Source organism: Pan troglodytes, chromosome 2 (assembly GCF_028858775.2).
Source record: "Pan troglodytes isolate AG18354 chromosome 2, NHGRI_mPanTro3-v2.0_pri, whole genome shotgun sequence".
Classification (NCBI taxonomy): domain Eukaryota; kingdom Metazoa; phylum Chordata; class Mammalia; order Primates; family Hominidae; genus Pan; species Pan troglodytes.
In genome coordinates this window covers 85,360,669-85,376,580 of record NC_086015.1, presented here as the reverse complement: position 1 = coordinate 85,376,580, position 15,912 = coordinate 85,360,669, and the positions used below count along the sequence as shown (strand labels likewise).

The 15,912-nt window shown below is 33.7% G+C and overlaps 1 long non-coding RNA gene across 1 annotated transcript in view; it reads right to left on the bottom strand.

Moving 5' to 3' along the window:
• Positions 1–715: 715 nt before the first annotated feature.
• The window catches only part of LOC134809576 (uncharacterized), a 94,934-nt gene continuing 79,737 nt past the window's right edge, over positions 716–15,912 (bottom strand). The window contains exon 3 of the long non-coding RNA XR_010155652.1: positions 716–1,017. This is a non-coding gene — a long non-coding RNA (uncharacterized LOC134809576). The remainder of the gene's footprint in view (positions 1,018–15,912) is intronic.

The window sequence follows — 15,912 nt, the reverse complement described above, 5'->3', positions numbered from 1 at the left end:
TTTTGGAAGACGTGTGTCTGCAGCCAAGCACTCCCCGTCACCGAGAGCAGTGATTGGCTCTGTTCTTAGCTGCCTTGACAGAAGGGCCAGGGATTCAATGAACATTGAAGCTGGACTGCACTCACTGTGGCCAGCTTAGGAGCCTCAGTGCACTGGCCATACAGGATTGATAGCAAAGTAGCGTTTTCTCTTTTCTGTTCTTGCTCTGTATAGATTTAAGGGGAATTCAGAATATCAGATGTCAGTTTGCTATTTGTCCAATTCATTTAAAACATTTGAAAAGAAAAGGATTTCAAAGAAGCTTATCAAAAATTGCGTTTGGCATGGAGCTCTGCATGACATGCTTCAACATAAGAGTAAAATGCCGTGGCCAAGTTATAACCCCTGTATGCGTAAGTTCATCATCGCAGCACTCACAAAGCCCACACTGCAACAGTTCTCTTTCAGGCACTTAGTTGAAAGGTGAGCAGTGTTTGATTTCCTTCTGGTTTCATGATAAGTAATAGAGTGGTCATTTTCTAACAGTTAGTAAATTAAGAAGTAACAAATGGATTTCAATTTTCATAATCTTACTCAGGGTATCTTTTGAAGTGTGTATTATTAGTTTGTACTAATGCAAAACTACCAGCTGAAACTAATCTCCCTAATGAGGTTCATTTGTCCTTTGACAAAGCAATAGTTTCCTCAAGAAAAACTTAACTGATAGTGTGGCCAGTACCTTATAATTAATTTTCTTCCCCAATCCTTGCAAGCATGAAAACAAACAGTAAATTTTTCATTTGTTCATCAGTTTCGAACAACTGTTTAGCAGAGATATGCTTGATTAATGGACTTAATTTGTTCCTTTCTTCTGTAGTCGGTTTTCATATTACATTGGTTATCAGAGGATAGGACAATAATGTGGGCATTCTCATCGCAGTCCACTCCATCAGTGTCAGTGCTGGCTTCTAGCTCCGGGTCTGCATCTTTAACCTTTGTCGTCCTGCAGAATCTTTCATCAATCTGTGTTACAGTCACCTTGGGAAGAAAAGGCAGAAGCACTCAGTCAGCACTTACAGGTAGTAAAGTGTGTCATTATTTCTAACAAAATGCTGGCAGCGGTGCACCTTTCATTTCCAACCGAAATATGATTTGTGAGATCAGCAACCCAACTATTAAAAGAGAAAAATGGAAGGTACCAGTCTGGTCACTACAAGGCCCTCTATAAAAACCAATACAAAATGCTTAATGCTTTCCTGCATGCTGGGCGCTTAAAATGACTAGGGCTAGTTTTGCAAATTGAATATTATTGTCAGATAATGAAAGTACCTATGTAGAGGTCAAATAGCATCATAAAATATAATGGCAGTTTTCATAATACTGACCGTTTCATAGTAGGGCACAAATCTCCATGGTTGAAATCTGTAGTTCATTGGAGTTTTCAGTGTGATATAAAAAGTCATAAAATCTGGCTTGAGGGGTTTTCATTCTTCTTTTTAACCTAAGTGTAACATAGACTTTGTAGAAAAATGGATATGCTTAAGAAATTTTAAAAGATGCCTTTCTTTAGGACATTTTTGACTCCCACATAAAATGTAAAACTAAAACATATATTTAGATATTTTTAGGCATAAAATGTATAATATTTGTGACAAGAGTTAGCTTTTTAGTATGGAAAGATAATGATCTAGAGTACAATGTTTAAAATACAGAAAACGTATTCTAAATATACATTGTTAGTTTAAAGAAAATTTCAATAATTTATTTTGGGTACTGAGTTCCATGACCTTTCTTTCTAAATAATAGAGAATCTTTTAAAAATAGTTAAAATAGATTTTATTATTTGTCTTAACATACTTGTCAGTATTATTCAAAATTTCTATTATAGTATTATGTGCAAAAACTTGAAATTAATACTTCATTGAATATCTCTGGAACAATACATTTAAAAATAATTTTTTGGCATTTATTCCAGATAATTTTTTTTAATCTTCTTTGGAAGATTAAAAATATCAATGAAAATAATATGCCTGATATTTAAGGAAACTTTTCCAATTTATATATAACCGGGATAGACTTGAACTGTTGTACTGGCAAGATTTAGGTTCTACTACCAGCTTTGTAATTTACTGTTTTTGAGTTATTGGACTAGTCATTCATTTTTGTGAGAATAATACCATATTCATAATCCTCTTATTTATGCAAATTTGAGGCTCTGTTACATCACTTCACAATGGACCAACAATTTTAGTGGCTCCCACTGTGGACTAATTTTATCAGTATTCCTTATTTTGGCATGCAATGTTCTCAGCAATCTAAGCATTCAGCCACCTATCCCACCCGTACATTTCATATGTGCAATATACATATGAAACCCTCCAGTCATCCTGAATTTCTTACTTGTCTCTCTACTCCTTGTGTATGGTTATGGCTCTGTCTCTGTGGTGTACTTCTTCCTAGCTAGTGCCTATTCACCCTCTCTCCCTACATCTCTGCTCAATAAACTTATACCTATCTTTACAGTTCAGATAATTTTCCCCTTACTTCCTAAAGTCTTTATAAGTTATCCTTGTTGGTATTAATTTCTTCCTTCTTTCTGGCCTCATAGTACACTGTTTTCCATTATTCTAATGTACAAACTACAGTAGAATTTGAAAAATAGTTGGGGCATATATGTCTGTCTCTACCATGAATGATGTCAGGAGTACATGTTTTCCTTTTATTTTTTTCTTTTTTTTTTTTTTTTTTGAGACAGTCTCACTCTGTCAATCAGGCTGAAGTGCAGTGGCGCAATCTCCACTCACTGCAGCCTTGACCTCCTGGGCTCAAGGGATCCTCCCATCTGTCAGCCTCCTGAGTAGCTGGGACTACAGGCAAATGCCACTGAACCTGGCTAATTTTTTGTATTTTTTGCAGAGGTGGGGTTTCACCATATTGCCCTGGCTGGTCTCGAACTCCTAGGGTCAAGCAATCCGCCTGCCTTGGCCTGCCAAAGTGCTGGGATTACATGTGTGAGCCACTTTGCTCGGCCTACACTACGTGCTTTTCTAATCCCACTTTTATCTTTGCCCTGTCCCATAGGCAGAACAAAAATGCTTGAACCAAACTAGAGCTCACTAAAAATACATTGAGTGGATAGATGAATAACTTGATCATAAATTGCAAATAATGTTTATTGCTTTCAAATCACAAAAGTCATTTTGCCAGGCATTAACATGAAAACTACTATGAAAGGTATTCCACATAAAACATGAGGCAGCTCACCTAAGAATTTAGTTCACAATATCTTACCCATTATATGCAATTTAATAAGTTTAATTATTGGAACTAAGATAAATCCTTCCTTAGGGCATCTACATTTAAATATAAAAATTCTTCCAAAATTACAATTTATTTAAGGAAAACACTATAGGTATAAAAGCTTTCTCTCATTTTATATTTTCACAGAAAATATTTAAAGAAATAGATTCATGAAGCAAAATATTACATAGCTTCATAAATTTGCATACAACCTTGAATTTCTTAAATTATTTTATTCCATGAGTGTTCTTATTCTTATCCCTCAGTTGAATGCTGCCAGGATCCATCAATACATATTTTCAAAATTGTAAAAATTTGTTCATGCTGCTCAAATATAAGAGAGAAATAGAAAGGAAAAAACTCAACAAAGCAATTTTTATATTAGTTTTAACTTCAGCTGCTGCTGCAGTTAGGAACTTTGATAATGGATAATAAAAAGAACTTTAGTGAAAGTTATTAGTTATTGGAGAAAGTTTTTAATAAAAACTATTTGATTTAAATCACAGGTCTAGCAAACTCTCCCACTGTGGGTCTGTGCACATATAACGGGAGACATCTCAGCTCTTTGTGATAATCTCAAGGATTGTCCTTTAGTCCTGAGCAGTTAATGGAAACAAAAGAGGTCACAAAAATAAAGTCCAAATATGCTTGGCTCAAGAAAACCTGAGGCTACCCTTTGAAATTTCCTCTCTCTCTGTTATATCTGCATAGGCATCAACAGTATTCTGACCAGGCTTCTATTCCCCATTAGTCAGAGGAGTGTCTCATGCAGCTTCAGCCACCCATATTTACTTTGTCCAGGAGTTACTGCTGACCACCTGTCAGCATTTTACCATTTTGTACAGTCCCCTTCCAATTTACAGAAAAGATGGCTACTTTTGTTATTATCATTATTTAAAGTTGTGTTTACTCAGCCTTAACGAAAACTATAAGAACAGTACAATATGCAGTTTATATTAGAATCTGCTAGGCCAATTTGACTTTAGATCAATCCACACTGCACAACATTCCTGGTGTCTTCTGACACTGACACTGACTGTTCATCCTTCTTGGACAAGTCCTCTCAACAAAAGCAGACACAGATCTACCAAAGCAATGAAGACTGTGAGAGCACAAACCAGGATAAAATGAAACTGGATGAAAGGATACTCCAAAGGCAAAATAAAGAAAAATGAAGTCTGTTTCCAATATAGACAATCACTTATGTTAAAATATACTTGATTCATTCAAGCCACAACTTCTTAAATGTAACTGGTTTGTAAGAATAACTTAGACTGTCTATAGTCACATGATCTGGCAAATAGTAACTTTTTCATATTAGTGGCTAAACATAATCTTTCTTAATTTTTATTTTATTCTTGACACACATAATTGTAGTAATTATTTAGTAAAAGTTGAGTTTATAAAATGTTAAAACCATTGTTCTCATACAAATATAAAATATGCATATGTCAATTTTGAACTCTGATTACTGAGGGAACCAGAAAGAGTTTAAAGTCAGTAAAATAAAGATTTGAATCACAGAGATTTACATCCTCTACCACAGGGGTCCCTAATCCCTGGGCCATGGACTGCACAGCAGGAGGTGAACAATGTGGGTGAGTGAGCGAAGCTTCGTCTGTATTTACAGCCACTCCCCATCACTCATATTACCACCTGAGCTCTGCTTCCTGTCAGATCAGCAGTGGCATTAGATTCTCATACCCTGTTGTGAACTGCACATGGGAGGGAGCTAGGTTGCACACAGCTTTTGAAAATCTAATGCCTGATGATCTGTCTCTGTCTCCCATCACCCCCAGATGGGACCTTCTGGTTATAGGAAAACAAGCTCAGGGCTCCCACTAATTCTACATTATGGTGAGTTGCATAATTATTTCATTATATATTACAATGTAATAACAATAGAAATAAAGTACACAATAAATGTAACGTGCTTGAATCATCCTGAAACCACCACCCCTGCCCCCTGTCTCTGGAAACATTGTCTTCTACAAAACTGGTGACTGGTGCCAAAAACACTGGGCACCACTGCTCTACCAGTTACAATTGATTTCCATCAACATTGAATTAGAGCCATTTCATCGCTATGACCATGAAGAATGTGCATTACTCTCAGTTTTCTGCGAGTTAAATTCTATTAATAGCTTAGTCAAGGACATTAAGTGGTACACACCCCAATAGCATCAGATGATTCCCAGTGTCTCTTAGGCAACAACTGGCATGCCACTGAAAGAAAACCCAGAAATCTCTTTTGCCCATGTCCAAGATTTTCTGCTTTTCCTGATTATTTTTATAGTCAAAAAATTTCCTCAATTGTTTTAACATATTAAATTGATCACAGTGTTGTATTCACATTTATATACAAATTTGAGATTGTCTCATATTCTTTTTCTTTCTCCAAGCATATTTTATCCTTGTAGCTTCCTTTTCTTGTTATTACATGCCAGAGTATTGCAATATCTTAGACATGCACATATTCCCTTAAGAAAATGTGAAGTTTTTTTTTTTAAAAAAACAAATGAAAATCACTCAATCTCAGAAATTTACCATATGTTGAGCCTTCCATGAAGAAGAACAAATTTGAAAAGAATGGCATTGTTTCATTCTCAAACTCTAGAGAGAGAGAGAGAAGCATAGTTGCAAACACAGAGATGAAGGCATGGTGTAGGGGAACAAAAATAATTTAAATCTCTGAATTCTCAAAGGATTTGTGCCCTCACTTTGAGAATCAGTTATATTATGGGTAGTTATCAAAGTCTTAATTGAAGACACATTAATGTGCAATTTACACTATGGAATCTAAACATTTATTTGGTGTCTAGGTTTTAATGGATGAGAATAAGAAATTTTTTTAAAATCTAATTTTTCATATCTTAGAGACTATCCGTGATTAATGCAATAGTCATTTGATTATTAAGCCTGGTATAAGAAAGGCACCACCTTTCAGAAGAAAAGAAAATTTTATTTTGTAGTGTGATTACTTGACTTTAAATTCAGGTATGTCCTTGAGGCCATATTAGCATGTGAATGTGTTTGCCGTATTACTGGTTGTCTGGAAATTGATGAAACAACAAAATCAGAGTAATAATAGGCCTTTGTAAAACAGCCTTGGAGATACAGCTAGACTCATTTGCAAAGATATATCAATCTGGGACAGAATGGGAAATTGTTATGAGATAAACCATGGGCTGTTAGGCTTTCAGTTGTCATGTAAAACTAGTGTGGATACTACTGACAATAAAGTGTACTTAAATCCTGCATATAAGTAAAATGGAATGGATTTAATGAGCTACAGAGAAGTCCAGTTCCTTTTCTGACTTTATTAAAAGTTTATAATTGTAAGCCTTAGCAAATAGCAGAAATAAAGCATACGTCTAATTGTAAGTAAATTACGATGGAACATTGGGGGCCCCTTATTGCAGATTCTGACCCCCTGGTGTAAACTGAGTATTAGTAGCTAGCTGTCTTATTTATTGGATCTACCAATTGCTGTATGTATTTAAAATTTTGGTCTTATCATCTTTCACAATCCAGTAACTGAAAGGGAGTAATGAGTGATAAGAAGCAAAAAGAAGAAAGGATGGTATAATAGATAGTCCAGAGATACTCTCCAAACCTTCTTATACATTATGGTCATTCAAAATGCTATTTATGTAAAATTTTCATTATCTTAGGGTATGTGTAGACTTAGATGTAGTACTTATCAGCACCATAATTAATAATCAATGACTATTTTCATATGGTATAAAACATCAACATCTTCTTTAAAATTGTGATAATTTTACCAGGTATCTATTAGTGACACTAGGGCATCTTTTGTTTAATTCCAGGATCTCTTTTGTAAACATTGATCATAATAAATAGGTACGTTATTCGAACATATATCATGGATTTTTTTACTACTGTGTTAAAATGTTGAACATAAGACATAACTCTCAAAGATATAAGACAAAAATTTTGTGATCTTGTAAATAGATAGTTTGCAACTATTCTAAAAGGAGTGATTAAACAGTAAACAAAGGGTTAAACAAATGACACTGGCTTTAAGGATAAAGTATAATTCACAAATTAGTAAACTCTTAAGTGAACTTAACAATTAATCTTGAGAGCATCAAAAATGTCCCTGTTATTTCTGGGGAAGAGGGGGAGTAACAGGCATCACCCATAAATTGCTCTGTCAAAAAGATTAGTTGAAAAAAATTTTGTTAATGTCAAAATTAATGGAAATTATTATTTGGCCCCCAAATTAACTCTCACAAATCTTGAGAAAGACTTTTAGTTTTAATTTCTGTATTTTTATTTTATGGGGACAATATCTCAATTACATTATTGTTGTTAATAAAGATGTATTGGGAATACACATTAGCAAAAAATGTCTTTGATCTATGCTAATTTTGAATCCTTACAAAGAAAATGCAAGACAGTGATTAGAAAAATTGTGAAGAGCAAAGAAATTGAATTAATGTAGATTGATTTATTTCTGACTCTGACTTCACAAATTCAAATGTTGCTGCTGCAAAGAAAATTTTTGTGGATTACTTAAGGTAATAAAGTAAATGGTTATGTTTTGGAGATCACAAATAAGAAGAGGGTCCTTCTGCTAAGGAACAACAAAAATAATAGATTCAAAATGCTTTGGATTGAAAACAAATGAGAAATAAAGATGATGTGATTGAAAGAAATGTGTTTTACACCCCACAACCTGCCCAAATAATCATAAAGACATTGATTGAAATAAAATTGTTCATATGAGATAAACTGCTTTATGAAATATTAGTGGAAAACTACAATTTGAAATTGGTATGTCAGAAAACATTGTCCAAAATTTGTAAATAAGAAAAGAAAGGTAGTCAGTACATTCTTCAATGTTATATGAATTGAAAAGCCACAAAAAATTTTCTAAGGAATGTATTTAAACTCACTATTTAATATTGATTAAGTGCTATAGAAATAGTGAGGTTAATTGTGAACTCGTAGACTTCTGTATGGTAGAATTGCAAAATAATTTCCATCCAGTGTAACAAATAAACCAGAGAATTGTGACATTTTTGGATATCAACCAGTTTTTATCTAATATGGCAATCTTATCCTAACTTTGACTGTAAATATCCTAGCTTCTGGGATGATCTTTGAACTGGTTGTAACATTTTACTACTTCTTTGACACGTGTTTATTTGTATTTTCGTATGTCATAATTTTCTTTTAAAAATTTTGTTAATTATAATTTTACATGTCAAATATATAACCAAATTAATAAATATCATAAGAAATATTAGCACCTCTCATGTTTACCTACATGGATTGACAAAAAATATTTTGGATATTTTCACTGGAAAATTTAAGAAATCACCTACTATTGAGCAACCTGAGGCACTTTAGCTTTAAAAAAAATAGAATAATTGATTAGCAACAGTGTTTTAGAAATAAAATTTTAAAAAATTATCTAAACTGGTTTTTATTTTATTAGAATTACATGAATTTTCACATAATGACTTCCATGGATGCCCTTAAGGGGAAAATAACAAATATAAAAAGTACCTTAAAAGTTGGACAAGACTGGCAAAATAACAAGCTCCATATGAAATATTTGACATGTGCAGAATGTGGAAAGAATGTTGTCCCTAGATTGAGGCCTACCATAAATATCAATATAACCTCGGGAAAGCAATTTGAAACTCTTAAAATAAATCTACGAAGTGAGGAGAATTGATTAAATTTGCCTTGAAGGAAATTTCTAGAAATTGAATTGTTTTCAAGTTTATGATTTAACTATTTTATTTTCCAACTAAAATATCTAAGGATAGCTCAACAGGAGACAAAATTTTATCATTATATTGAACACTAACACTAAAAAACTGCTCTATCACTAAAATCTGGGAGAGAAACTTTCACTTGTTAGTGAAAGTTTGTTAGGCCAACAAAACTTGTTAGGCCAAAATGTGTTCAAATGAATGCACCATGCTGATGCTCCAGATATGGCATAATTAAGTTTGCTGGCCCTCTCCTGTAAATTTGAGGTCTTTCCTGAGACTGTAAATTCAAATACCCACCAGAAGCCACAGACAACAGAAACCTGCAAATCAGACTTTATTCTCATTCATAAAGTTGGGATTATATAGCAAGTGAGTACATGGCTTGTCTAAGGTAACTCAAAATGTAAAAACAAACAAAAACAAAAACAAAAAATTAGCTTAAAGGACTATGTAAACCTGACCAAACATATCTGTGAAGGTAAGAAAGTCCTGGTCTACACCACCAAGAAATGTGCCACTTAACTGCTGAGAACCACCATCTATGACCCACTGTTTGTTCTTCCACCTTTTTACACAACCATAACATTTTTCCCCATCACTTTTAGATAGTAGTTCCCAGAAATACTATGCAGATCTGAGGCAGAAATGGATAGGTCTTGGAAGTTCACATAGGACATGTGGATTGAGAAGTACGGAGAATATATGTGGGGAAAATCGTGGGGAAGCTGTTCCCTGGGTATTCTTGCTTATTATTCATATTCAATCTCCTTCCCTCTCTCTTTAATAGGATAAATTCAGAGTGTTTAAGATATCCAGAAAGTGGAAACAACACATTCCTTAATCATCCAGCCACACAATACTGAATGATTGCTGCTATTTTGAAATTTGGTGATGAGTTATACATGTCTCCAAGTCTTCCAGGGTAATCACTTAAGGAGTACTTTCTGACATCAAAATACACAAAGAGGAGAAACAAGGAATTCCACCTTGTTTATAGACAAAAATATGACTAGAACTGATATTTCTGGTTGAAGTATTAGTATACTGAAAATAAATAAAAGTGAGAACTCTTACAAGATTATTTATTGGAAAAGGAGAAAATAATGATTCAAGTTGGAGAAGAATAATCTCTTGAAAGGATTGACTACAAGAAAAATTTGGAAAGCATTTACTTTGTGTTGTCAGATAGTATTAAGGCTTGGATTCACATAAGGGAGACAATAGAAGAGATGGAGGACAATTGAATTGGAGAAAGTGTTGGTAAAAAGAGATGGAAAGAAAAATGAAGATAGATGAAATAAGGAAGAATAAGAAAACTACAAATGAATAGCATAATTATTATTTACCCTAGAAAAATTAAAACATAGAAATGTCATTGAAAGTCAAAAAAGTAGAAAAATAAGAAGTAAAAATGATAATAAGGTGATAGAGATATAGGAAAGAGAACAGATACAAAGTTCAAAATATTGGTTTTCCTGAAGAAGGAAGTTGAGCAAACTCAATAATCAAATGTATAATAAAAAAGACAGTTTTTAATTGTTTTATTACTGTTGTGAAGAAATGACAAATTATGAAGATAGAAAGGGATTGCCAATACAACATAGAATTAAGTGATTCACATATAAAAACTATCTAATGAACATATGAATTTTGAGCATAAATAAAATATAAATATATTAAAATCAATATATTAAAAAAGAAGGAAATAAGATAAAAAATGATGAGGCTGGCTTCAGACCTAAACACGTATTAGAAGCCAAAAAACAGCAGAAATGTCAGAGGTTTGAATAGTATAACAGTGTATTCCCAAGTATTATATTCATCTGATGCATTGCTTATGATGAAAAAAGGCAAGTCTAGGTATCCAAAAACATATTCTACGTCAGTCAGAGTCTCAGCAGGATGGCATGTTTAGGAAGCCACACCTCTTAACTCCAATGGTTGCCCACTTGATGTAAGGATTTAGTTTTCCTTGGGAAATAATTATTTAGAATTATTGAAAGGATACATAATTATTTAGAAAGGATAATATAACTTATTTACTAGACTAGAACTTATAACAGTGCACTTCAAATAGCACAGAATATTCTGGGATTAAAATGGTCTTGGTTCATCAAGTATGATGTATTTTGCATCCTTTCATAACACACTTAAAAAAATTTCTCCTATCATCTGGCAGATAACAGCATAAATTCTCATTTTTTTCAAACACAAAAACTAAACAGAAAGTAAAATCTAAAACAATGACAAGAAAATAAATTATTTCATAATTTGTCATATCTGCATGATGGGGTTATTAATTGAGATTTTTATGAGAAATGAAAATCTTCCTTTTCCCTTCTTTTGCACACTGCACTTTTTAATGTACAAATACATGACTACTAAATGGAAAAATTTCCATGATGAGCTCATATTGATACAAGTAATAAATGTAGATCTCCTGGCAATAAATCAAACACAGTTTAAATGCCAAAAGATTTTGAAGGAAATCAACATAATCAGGAGACACGGCCGCATAATCAGAAACATGCCACAAAGAAAGTGCCAATTTCCTGGTCTCAAACAAGCATGACTATGAGATACACTCTTGTGGATAATAGGTCTGAGACATTAAGAACATTTGATGCTATATGGATGCTCCACTGCTACCATCCAGGTCCAAGCTGGCATAAATTAAGCTGACAAAATACAGCACAGAAATGGATCTGAGTGTTGTGCCAGAGACCACCTCAGCTCATCCAGCTATGCTTCATCCATCTCCAGGGATGGGCTCTACATTAAGATTACAGAGTACAATGGAGTACAGTGCAAACAGGCATGAAGTCAGTCAGTATTTGTCACTTTCAGATTCTACTGGCTAACAAGGAATCCAAAGATTTTCCTAACTTAGCATAAGGCACTAGACAAAAAGCTCTGTTATCCAGATATTTTGGAATCATCATACTAAAAGGCTCTCAGAACAGCCATAAGTCCTGTTCTGTAACTCCCTTCGGTTCAGCTAGAAAAAATAATTAAAAAAAAAAATAGGCCACAAACTTGTAAGACTGATTACTAAGGCACAGGAAATCCTGGTCTATTAGTTAAAATTTGTAATTAATAATAATATTATTAAAATAATTAATAATAACATTATTAAAAATAATAAAATTTCTATTTAATAATAGAAATATTTTCATGTTATAAAGTTGTTTGAAAAAATATGTAATCCTACAGTTGTATGTATTTTGTATTTTTTCTTCATGTGTGTCTAAACATTTTATTAATTGTCCACTTTACTGTTGAGGCATTTCTTGTAATAATTCATGCCTTTGTTTATTTTACACAATTTATAAACTAAGCATTTTTAGATTTTATCATCACATAACATAAAATATGTGGTAATGAAAATTTAGCTCTCAGAATACATATTAAATGTAGAGTCTACAATAGTATTAACCTATTTAATTAATTTAATGAATTAAACACAACTACACAATTCAGTTAAAAATGAAAAGGCAGTCCTCTAGCTGTTTGATCATTACATATTCATGCTAATTATTTCAGCCAACTTACATTAAATGATCTTTGTAAAAATAATCTGCTAAATACCTTCAAAATTATAGTTCTAAATAGTTTATTACTTGATCCATACTTCTTAATAACCAAATATGCACAAAAGCAAATAGAGGAAAGTAGATGAATTGCTTAGTTTTCCACATCTTCATGTGAATTAGTAAAGCTCCGTGTTTGGCGCAATTTGTGTGTAAATGATCTGTGGGTTTTAGTTGACCGCAGTTCAATATTGTTCAATTACACTTAAAATATAACACAGACTTTGACTGCACCAATAAGTATATTGTATCCTAGTCATGATTAGTAATGTGTTCATTATATGCTAATCTGGGTAGAAAACATTTTGCAAATTGCTTTCAATTTAGAAGAAGCACATCCAATACATTTTAGGAGAAAAATGACATAATGAAAACAGAGAGCACCCAGGAGAAGCAAGGAAAATGGCAGATACTCTGGATTTTATTTCAAAAGGAATAGTTGAGGAATATGAGCTGTTTAACTTAGAATTAAGAAGACAAAGAAGAAAAAATAGCTGTACTCAAACATACGATGAACTGTCAAATGTAAGAAAGAGTATGCTTGCTCAGTATTGTGTTAAGATTAGACATTACATGAATGTTGATTGTGTTCAAAAGATCTATTCTACAACATGGTGACTGTAGTTAATAAAAGTGTACTTTATTCATGAAAATTGCTAAGAAAGTAGATTTTAAGTGTAATAACCACAAAAAATAAGTATGTAAGGTAATGCATGTGTTAGCCATTCTTAGTGTGTATCTAAATAACAATGTATACATATTTCAAAACACCATGTTGTATATTATATAAATATATACAGTTTTTACCTGTCAATTAAAAATGAGTAACTTAGCAAAACCAGAATAAAACAAATGCAGATTTTAAATCAACATAGGCAAGAAGTTTATATGTTCTCTTCATCATTGTTGTAGTCTACACTGTGAAGCTGGAAGCTCAAACTTACTGGATACATGAAGTTTAAGTTAATAATCCGTCTCTCCAAAATATAATGTATGAAATTATTACACTTGTTCAAAGATTCATTTGGTTCTAGATTTTATGAGAATTTGTTGGTTATGTGAATAAGTACTACTTAATATATCTGAAGTGAATCCTGAGTTATGGATTTTCACAATTAACTACTATATTGTAGGATGTGAAGTCATATAAACTATTTCATAAGTTCTCAAAGAACCATGCTAATGGAAATAATTAAAAGGCAGTAGGATCAAGACCCTTACTGTCAAAGCCAGACAAAGTTCCATCCAGCTTAATCCCCCCAAAATTTATAAAATCACTTGCCAGCAAAGTCTTAGACTTGAGCTAGGTAGACTCAGGCATCACTACGCTCAAGTGATCGAATTGTATTTTTAGAAACCTTCATTTTTCGTACATTCGTCACCTCTCTCTTTCTCCATCTCTCACAGCGGTTATTTCATCTGTTGTGCTTCATTTTCTGAAAGTTCACGTCTGTGCTGAGAAATATGGCCACAAGCATATCCAGGCACACCTAATTGTTAAACTTCCTGATCTTGGAAAGTATAAAGATCTACTTTCTCTTGCATTTAGGGGGATTCTAAAATAAGTATTTCGATTGACCCTTTTATTTATTTATTATTATTATTATTATTATTATTATTGAGACAGAGTTTCATTCTTGTTGCCCAGGCTGGATGCAATGGCATGATCTTGGCTCACTGCAACCGCCACTTCCTGGGTTCAAGCGATTCTCCTGCCTCAGCCTCCAGAGTAAATGGGATTACAGGCAGGCGCCACCATGCTCAGCTAATTTCGTATTTTTAGTAAAGATGAGGTTTCTCCATGTTGGTCAGACTGGTCTTGAACTCCCGACTTCAGGTGATCCGCCCGCCTCCTCATCCCAAAGTGCTGGGATTACAGGCGTGAGCCACTGCGCCCAGCCAGCCTTTTATTATATTTACTTCTGAATGTATTTCAGGAAAAATCTCTCTGTTGTTCACAGAAGGAGCCTACAACAAATGCACGCTATTGTGGCACTTGAGGATTGGAAGAATTGAACAGAAAAATCACATGAAGTGAGAGATAGTTCTATATGTACTAGATAACAAATATCTAGTACATATACAATTAGTAATCTAAAGCGCATTTCAGCCGGCTTATCCACACAAACCACTGCCTCTCTTGTTTAATTTTTCAGTCAGTCTTTTCACCCCTAAACATATTACTAGACCCAAATCCTAGCCATGAAATGGTGGCAGCATCTTTGTATAAACAGAAAACAATTTAATGGAATCCTGAACTATTAACCAAGTATGAAATCTTTATGTACATTTGCTTTGTGGGGTTTGTAATGTGGATAGTTTGTCAACATATTTAGTAGGTGGTCATAAAGTAAGTTAATATTCAGTTATTTTCTCATATAAAAAACATTTTTTGAATACCAGCTACATGTCAGACAGTGTCACAGGAATAGATAAAGCATGATTTCTAACCTGGCAAAATTCAATTATAATGAAAACCAATAACCAAATATGTAATTAGAATAAAATATATATATACACACGTGTGGGTGTGTGTATGTGTGTGTGTGTACACTGATTTATTTTTAAAATGTTAATAAGGCTTTCAGGGAGCCCAGCAAAGGAAGCTGGCAGGACTGACTGGAGGGTTTGGGACACGTCTCCAAACTGGCCTTATCAGGTGTGGAGGAGTTATTCTGAGGGACAAATGTAAGAGGCTCCACATAAAGGAAGTAACATGAAGCACAGGGTGAAAGCTATGAGAAATGCCAAAGCTTTTGGCCAGACGGTAGAGCAATGTGGCAATGACATGGGCATGCGCACAAGAAGGCAGGAGGCAATCAATGCTTGTTAGTGTTTGGGGGAACTATGTAAACATTTTGGGCTTTATTGCTTTTTTGTGAATAAACAGTGTTTTAATTTCCATAATACCTCCAGAACAGAATGCCAAGACTTGCTTTTTCTGTGCCCTTTTCACATTTTGAGATTATTTGTTTTTCTTTCTCATCCCAACTGCTAATAAACTGCTAATTTCTGCTTGAAACTGGCCTTTGTTAGGTGTAAAGGAAAATAATCGAAATAATAAAATCTAAGGTTTCATTTGTTTTTTGTTTTTAATTAATGAAAAATTTTAATTCAACTATCTTTTTTTTTTTTTTTTTGAGACGAATTCTGGCTCTGTCGCCCAGGCTGGAGTGCAGTGGCGCGATCTCAGCTCACTGCAACCTCCGCCTGCCGGGTTCACGCCATTCTCCTGCCTCAGCCTCCCGAGTAGCTGGGACAACAGGCGCCCACCACCACGCCCAGCTAAT